The 7939-nt window shown below is 41.5% G+C and overlaps 1 long non-coding RNA gene across 1 annotated transcript; it reads right to left on the reverse strand.

Moving 5' to 3' along the window:
• Nucleotides 1-5644: 5644 nt before the first annotated feature.
• On the reverse strand, nt 5645-7414 carry LOC123599401. The gene is made up of 2 exons (XR_006713143.1): nt 7275-7414; nt 5645-5854 (listed from the first exon to the last, which is right to left on the reverse strand). It is a non-coding gene; the product is annotated as an uncharacterized LOC123599401 (long non-coding RNA).
• Nucleotides 7415-7939: the final 525 nt, after the last annotated feature.

Consider the following 7939-nt stretch of genomic DNA (forward strand, 5'->3'; position numbering starts at 1 on the left):
AAAAATAGAAGAGGAAGTAAAGCTTCCAAAAATCATTCTATGAGGTAAGCATTACTCTGATACCAAAACCAGACAAAGACTCAAAAAAAAAAACCAAAAAAACAAAAAAACTACAGGCCAGTATCTCTGATAAGCATAGGTGCAAAAATCCTCAAGAAAATATTAGCAAACCAAATCCAACAATATTTAAAAAATCATTCACTGGGTGTTGTATGGAATTGTTGAATCACTGTGTTGTACACCTGAAACTAATATAACATTGTATGTTAACTATACTGGAATTTTAAAATATAATAAAATAAATAAAAATAAAATCATGTTCAAATAAGATTCCATAATATAAAAGTGTTTAATGTCCTATCAGGCAATAAATCAGGCCTTTGCAATCATATTTTTCACCGGACATAAACTTATAAATTAACATGGCCCTCCCCAGTGTTTGGGCTCAAACCAGGTAGTAAATTGCAAACTCAACAATAAATGCAGATGTCTGCATCTGACAGACATCATCACCACTCAAACCATGAATCCAGACTCAATAACTGCTGCCACCAAAAGGGAATAATTATCTACTATGTCTGCACAGAGCCTGAACCAAACTTGACCAGTAACCAGAAATGAAAACAGGACACAAACACACAACACCAGAAAAGAAAAAGAGGCACAGTAAAATAAATTTCTTACACTTCAGGAAGCATTCTGGGTGCCCACATGACACATACTTGACATACTTGGGTTTAGACAGTCCATGAGGTGCACTTCTTCAGCAAAGTGTATCTGTTCTCTCAAGTGAGTTCACACAAGCAACAAAAATTTTTTAAAGGTAAAAACCTGAACCTTGTACAAATATAAAATAAATATGTGTCAAAGATTTTATTCAACTTATACTGATTAATGAAGCAAACAATAATATGGTAAAGTTGGTTCAAAAGCACTCGAGAAGTTGGGATTTATAAGCAATCTAATAAAGGAATGATCAAATAAAACTGCAAGGTTAGGTATAAAACTGGTTAATGTCCTCAGGGTAATTAATTAAATCTTTTCCATCAGACAGAAATTTACAAGTTAATGATGTAAACTCACAGTGCTTGGGCTCTAATCAAATAGTAAATAGCAATGACAAACATGGGAATACTCCCCTACGGTATTTATAACTTGGGTGTGAGCCTGTGAAACAATAACATTAAAAGAATATGTATTCATCCTCCAGATTATTTCCAAATTTGTGGTAATTTTAACTCAGAATATAGATGATATTTAAAGCCATGAGACTGGGTGAGATAGTTAATGAGCCTTGTGTTGCCTAAAAACAGGACAGTAAGGGCTCCTGGGTGGCTCAGTTGGTTAGACTCAATCAGACTCTTAATCTCAGATAAGATCTTGATCTCAGGGTTGTGAGTTCAAGCCCTGTGGTGGAATACATAGATAGATAAAAACAGGAATGGTTAAGAAATCCCACCACCCTTTGGGTTTCCAGAAATGGTTAAGGAGCTAACCACAAAAGACCAATCCTGCTCTCGCACAGTCTAAGATAAAACCTGCCCCTACCCTTCCTTGGTGAACTCCCTAGTTTTATAAACCTTAAGTTTCCCTCCTCTTCTTTGAGACTTCCCTCATCGCCAAATGTTTTCCCTATTACAAAAGCTTGAATAAAATCAACTCTTTAACTATTGAGTGCATTTTGTCTTTGATAATCATTTATGGATTAATTATAGTAAAAGAAGAGTCTTTGCTTTGTCTATGAAACACTTCATTCTTTGCCTATATTTCTCCAAATTAATTATTAAAGTAAATTACCATGTGCATTTTTAAAAGGTAACAAATCCAAAACATAGGAAAGTATACATAGTGAAAAGTGTGTCTCCTTTTTACTTCTTCCTCCTGCCACCTGGTTGTCCTCCAAAATCAACCACTATTACAAGTTCCCTTCATTCTTTTCAAGAGGTGCAATGTCTTTCACTGTGTGGATGGGCCATAATTTATTTTACTGATCATCTACTGATAGCCACTTATATAGGGCCCAGGTACCAAATTAGTTTTAAGTTATATAATATTAAGTGTCTTTCTAGTTATACTCTTCATTTCTATCCCTCTTTTTGCTTTGTCCAAATTTCAATTTGATCCAAAGTCTCCTCTTCCAGGAAGCATTCCCTGCTTAAACCCATGTCAACTCATATCTCTCCAGGATTTTACACCCCTCAATCATAAGTATCTTGGATGTGTCAACCAGACTATCTATAATCATAGGACCTCTAGACTGGAAGAAAATTCAGATAACAATTTAGCCAAATCCATTAAAGCAGGAATTTGCACTACAATCACCCAAACACATGTTTTACAGTCTTTGCCTCTGCTGGTGATAAGAGATTTCTATTTCATTTTACTTGCATTTCTTGGCATAGATTTTGTGTCTTTAATTCATTTCCTTGGACAAGGACCAGGTTTTCAATTGAAAAATACCTACTAAATACTTAGGACCCAGAAATGTGGCGAGTTCTAGGTTACAAAATGTTCCCATAGGATTGCCTTCATGTTCAGACACACGATTCAAATAACTAACTGAAATTAATTGTAATAATCTCATAACTAGTCTCACTATGCACAACTCCAAACTTAGAAGTTTGTTAAAATAAGGAAATGAGGGAGAGGGAGAGAGAAAGAAAATATGCATGAAAGTAGGAGAACAAAGGAAATAAGAATCTGGCTTAGGAGGACAAACATCAGAGTTTGAGATAATTTTTGTGTATGCTTGAAATTTTCTTAATAAACAGTTAAAAAGACTCATAGGCCACTGGGTTTTGCCTTTATCAATTCCTTTCCCACCAAGTTTCCAGTTCAGCTCACTGGGGGACTTTGGGGCACATGTATAGCAAATCTTCATCATAACCAGATCAATTTTTTTAATGAATATAAAAATTATTTTACATGTGAAGTTGCAGACTGTTTGTGTTTTAGTTTATTAAAGTAGTTCATTAAAAATTAAAAACCAGGATCGTATCTGTCATATTCACACTTTACCCCATAATCTGACCCTTGGAAAACAAACATCTGCCCTTGTGCATTAGTTGGGATCAGAGATTTCCCTTCCCTGCTCAGGAAAACAAGCAGCCAACAGAGGGCAGCAGAGAGCCAAGAACCCAAACAGGCCAGACAATAAATCGTGGGTACCGGTTTGGGGGGGGGGGGGGGGGGGGGGGGGGGGGGTTGTTTTTGTTTTTGTTTTGTTTTTGTGAATAAATGCAAATTATGGGTCATTTCATCAAAAAATTAAAGGTGAGATTAGACACAAGAAATAGGATTGTTGGGTTTTTTGTAAAGCGTTATTATTCACATTAGCCTGCTAGCTAGAGAGGCTTTCATAGCCATTGGAACTAGGCCTAGAAAAATAAATCTAGGGGCGCCTGGGTGGCGCAGTCGGTTAAGCGTCCGACTTCAGCCAGGTCACGATCTCGCGGTCCGTGAGTTCGAGCCCCGCGTCAGGCTCTGGGCTGATGGCTCAGAGCCTGGAGTCTGTTTCCGATTCTGTGTCTCCCTCTCTCTCTGCCCCTCCCCTGTTCATGCTCTGTCTCTCTCTGTCCCAAAAATAAATAAACGTTGAAAAAAAAAATTTAAAAAAAAAAAAAAAAAAAAGAAAAATAAATCTAGTCTTTGGTGAAAGAAAGAGGAAAAGGGAGTCCAGACTATACCATCTTTCCTGTCTTCTTCCCTGGACAAGCTTCCTAGCCTCTCTGTAAATCAGTGTTCTCCTCTGTAAAATGGGGATAGTAGTACCTACTTCAGAAGGTTGCTCTAGCAGTAATACGAGTGAAGTCTGTGAAGCACGGGCCCAGTACATAGCAAGACTAGGTGTTAGTTCTTGCCTATTGTTATTAATCTTAGCAAAGGCATGCTGGTAAAGATGGGTGTGGTGGGACTTAGTGGAATGGGCACTTTGAAGGGTAGTAGGAAACATGCAGGCAGAGAGGATGAGTCACAGTTGTTGGAATCTCAAAAGCCAAACCAAGGATCCTGGCCAGGGTAAGCTGGTGAGCAAGGGGCTGGAATGGAGAAACTTCCAAATGCTGCTGAGAGTTCCTAATGGGATGACCTCTCCTCTTTTCTTGGGACTACAGTATGTCCACGTACCTCCTGAAGACCTACTGTGGTAGCTATCAGAAGTCCACAGGGCTGAAGACCTACTATACCTAGGACAACGTGGCAGGACAATTCTGGGCCTTTCTATGGAGCAGGCGTATTTACTCCCAGCACCCCACTTCCAGGGCCATCCAGAAAAGTCTAGTCTATTTGGTTCTTTCTGTGTGTGGTCCTGAGCTAGTACCTAAGAGTTACATACAACCCTTCACATACTATAAAACAAAGTAAAATAAATATCATCCTGCCATTAGCAGCTCAAATTCACCATCCCACAAAGACAACTGCAGGAAAGAAATGGTGTGAGTCACCCACAAATACTTTAGCCTGTCAGAGTCCCCAAGCTCAGAAGGTTGTAGAGGCTTTGGATAACCCCACATAAGGGGCACAGAATGGAGAGGCCATTCTAGAAGGAAGGGAAAGTGCGCAGGGGAATAGTGAGGCAAATGGCCAGTCAGCTGAGGTTCCAAATGTGTGAGAAAAGTAGCCAGCTGGGACTGTGGTGTCAACCTTAAAAGTAAGAAGCCAGTCATTTTGCCAGGAAAAAAAAAAAAGGATTTATCCAGGAATAGCAGAAGAATTGTGATTTAGGGCAAGCAAGCTATAGAAAAAGCCATAGTTAAGTCCCAAGATCAAAGGAGAGGAATCTTACTGTAGAGAGTAATGAGAAGTTGGGAGGGACTGCTTTGAATGAAAATCCATTGGAAGAAAACAAGAGTTCAGGGTGGTAATGGTTTCTCATTGGCTGAGTTGTGGTATTTTCCTATTGTCTGAGCTTGTTGCTGGACAAGGAGAAATTTTTCCTCCCCCCTTCGGGAGTGGTAAAGTAGGCTTCTTGCTGGGAATGCAAGGTGCTTATCTTCCTGTTGGAGTCTATGGACCAGGACTGGTGGCACGTGAGAGCACCCCCTTCTGGCCTCCCCACTCCATTTTATTTATTTGGGTTTTTTTTTTTTTTTCTTTTGATGTTATAATTTTAGTTTTAATTTTTTAAAATTTTTATTTAATTATTTTTTAAATTTATATTTGAGTTAGTTAGCCTATAGTGCAACAATGATTTCAGGAGTAGATTCCTTAATGCCCCTTACCCATTTAGCCCATCCTTCCTCCCACAACCCCTCCAGTAACCCTCTGTTTGTTCTCCATATTTAAGAGTCTCTCATGTTTTTCCCCCTCCCTGTTTTTTATATTTTTGTTTCCCTTGCCTTATGTTCATCTGTTTTGTATCTAAAAGTCCTCATATGTATGAAGTCATATATTTGTCTTTCTGACTAATTATTGTTTGTTTTTGTTTATTACTTTTAATGTTTATTTATTTTTGAGAGAGAGTGTGAGCAGGGGAGGGGCCGTGAGGTGGGGCGGGGGGGGGCGGGGACAGAGGATCCAAAGCGGACTCTGTGTTGACAACAGTTAGAGCGATGCAGGGCTTGAACTCGTGAACTGTGAGATCATAACCTGAGACAAAGTCAGACACTCAACCCACTGAGCCACCTAGGCGCCCCTCCCCACTCCATTTTAAATTAAGTTTCTTTTATTCAGTTTCACAATGGGCTGGAACTAGACTGGCAAGTCAGGTCTGAAAAAATGAGCACGAGCTGGGGCTTCATGGTAGACAGTGACCGCTCAAACTCTCTCCTTGGTACATGCCACCAAGAAATCCTCCAGGGTGGGGTGGGAACCAGGATCTTCAGCATCACTGGGGGTGGGCAGCCATGTGGAAAAGCTGAAAGACACACACAGGAAAGGGGAGAAATGGGAAAAGATTGAAGGCACATGCCATTTGCACATGTTACAAATCCAGTCACCCCAGATTAACCTACAAACATGCTAACATGTCAGAAATGTCAGGGGAGGGAAGTGGGTGGGCCATGAGCATAACAGAGAATAAATAACTGAATTTGAAGAAGTGAATAAGTTTAAAAACTAGAGAAAGGGCTTGCACAGATGAAGCTGGAACAGAAGTGAACTGAGGAGTCTAATCAGCTTTGGGCATGAAATCCCAAACAGGTGTTTTTAAATCAGGTCCTAGAGGCAGGTGATCAGGAAGGAAAGAGGTCAGTTATGACCCAGATAAGAAACATTCCCCCGACCTCATCCTTGTAGAGGCTGGAGGATAGAGGTGGCCCATGATTAGCCTAGTATTTTCCTGGTCTCCTCACTTGTGAAAATTGGAAGCAGGGTACGCTGTAGGCATTTGACAAAATAACCTCTATATGTTATTCTCTCCTGTTCACCAGGGCACTTTACACCATTCATTTTCTTTCCTTGAATTCTTGCCTTTGAGGACTGGCTGATAAGACAGACTTTTCTGGCAAACTCACCCTGACTCTCTCATAATGGGAATGAGTGGGAGCCCAGTCTCCTCATGTTCTCCCTGTCTTCAAGGATACCTCTATGGGTCCTCCTGAGACAATTACCAGCTTTGTACCAACCCAGGGCAGGGAAGCCAGTGGTTGGAAGAGCTCTGAGGACAAACAGCTCTTTCTCTGAACTCCTACTATGTCCCAGGTCCAGGCCAAGAGCTCCAGGGATCAATTAGATAAGAAGAACAATCCCAGGAAGGGGTACTTGAGAAGAATTTGGGGATGGGTACCCTATCATATGTCACATGGGTCACCTTATCTAACTGTAATAAAAGCAGCCCAGAAAATATACTGTTTATCTTGGCCTTAACCCACCCTGATAATGGGCAGGATATTCAGCAAAGATGTTGGAAACAGGACAAATCGAAATGCCATGAAAGTGAGGTATTTCGGAGTCAGAAGAGACCTTTTGAGATCACCCCATTCTACCTTCTTATTTTACAGATGTGAAAACAGACTCAGATAGGTGTGACAGGCTCATGTCTCAGAGCAGGTCCTCCCTCCATGCTCAAGGCTCTGCCTATGGTCTCTCAGAACCATGCATTCCTGGAACTGAATCCTCATAGATTTCCGTATGGTCAGTGACCAAGCCAATCTGGTTTCACCCTGGATGCTGGACTTATGATGGGTCCCTCCAAGTCTGGACTCTGCCTCTGTGCTGAGCTAGAGTACTGGTGAACAAAAGTCACTTTCTCAAGAGACCTCAGTACTTTCAGGTACAGTCCTAGAGTATGGCAAGGCCCAAGGGAAACTTTGAGGAACCCTGAGCCCAGTACCCACCTTCAGGTCAGATGAAGTGAGTACATAGGGAGTTGGTCTGAAACCTTCTCCAGAAAGCTGCCTGGAGTCCCCAAGTGGAAGATGTCACTCCCCCCACTCCTTCAGTATCTTCTCTGTCCCTCTTTTGGCATCTGCTTCATTCTATCCTGTACTTACACAGTAAGTAAGACACAGTACTTACATTCAGTTAAGTTTTGGAAACCAATGAACACACCAAACTCCCTCTCATCCCTAGAACAACACCAAGAGTGGATGACCAAGGTTATGCCCCCATTAAAGAGCCCATCCAGGAGAGAAGTAAGGGCTGTGGGGTCTGGGCCAAGTAAGGAATGCTGAGGGATCATTCTGGCCAGCAAAGGAAGGATCTAGCAGAAAAGGACAGTTCCTGTTCCTGCAGTGGGCACAGTAATGCTTCACTTCGCCTTTGGAGCCCTGGCAGGTCTCCCTGGAGCTGTTGCCAAAGACATCTGGCTTCACGCCAGCTGGAGGCTCTGGGTCCTCTCCCACTAGGAACAGCTGACACACTTGCTTACATCTACTCCCTCTAGCAGACTTGCAGGCCCAGTAAGTTTCTTGGCATAACTAAGGGCCTTGTTATGGTTCCTGAGAGATGCTTGCCTCCCTGGCAGCACACCTGTTAGAAACTTTGGCATTAATGAGCCCTG

The sequence above is a fragment of the Leopardus geoffroyi genome, chromosome A1 (genome assembly GCF_018350155.1).
Source record: "Leopardus geoffroyi isolate Oge1 chromosome A1, O.geoffroyi_Oge1_pat1.0, whole genome shotgun sequence".
Taxonomy (NCBI): Eukaryota; Metazoa; Chordata; class Mammalia; order Carnivora; family Felidae; genus Leopardus; species Leopardus geoffroyi.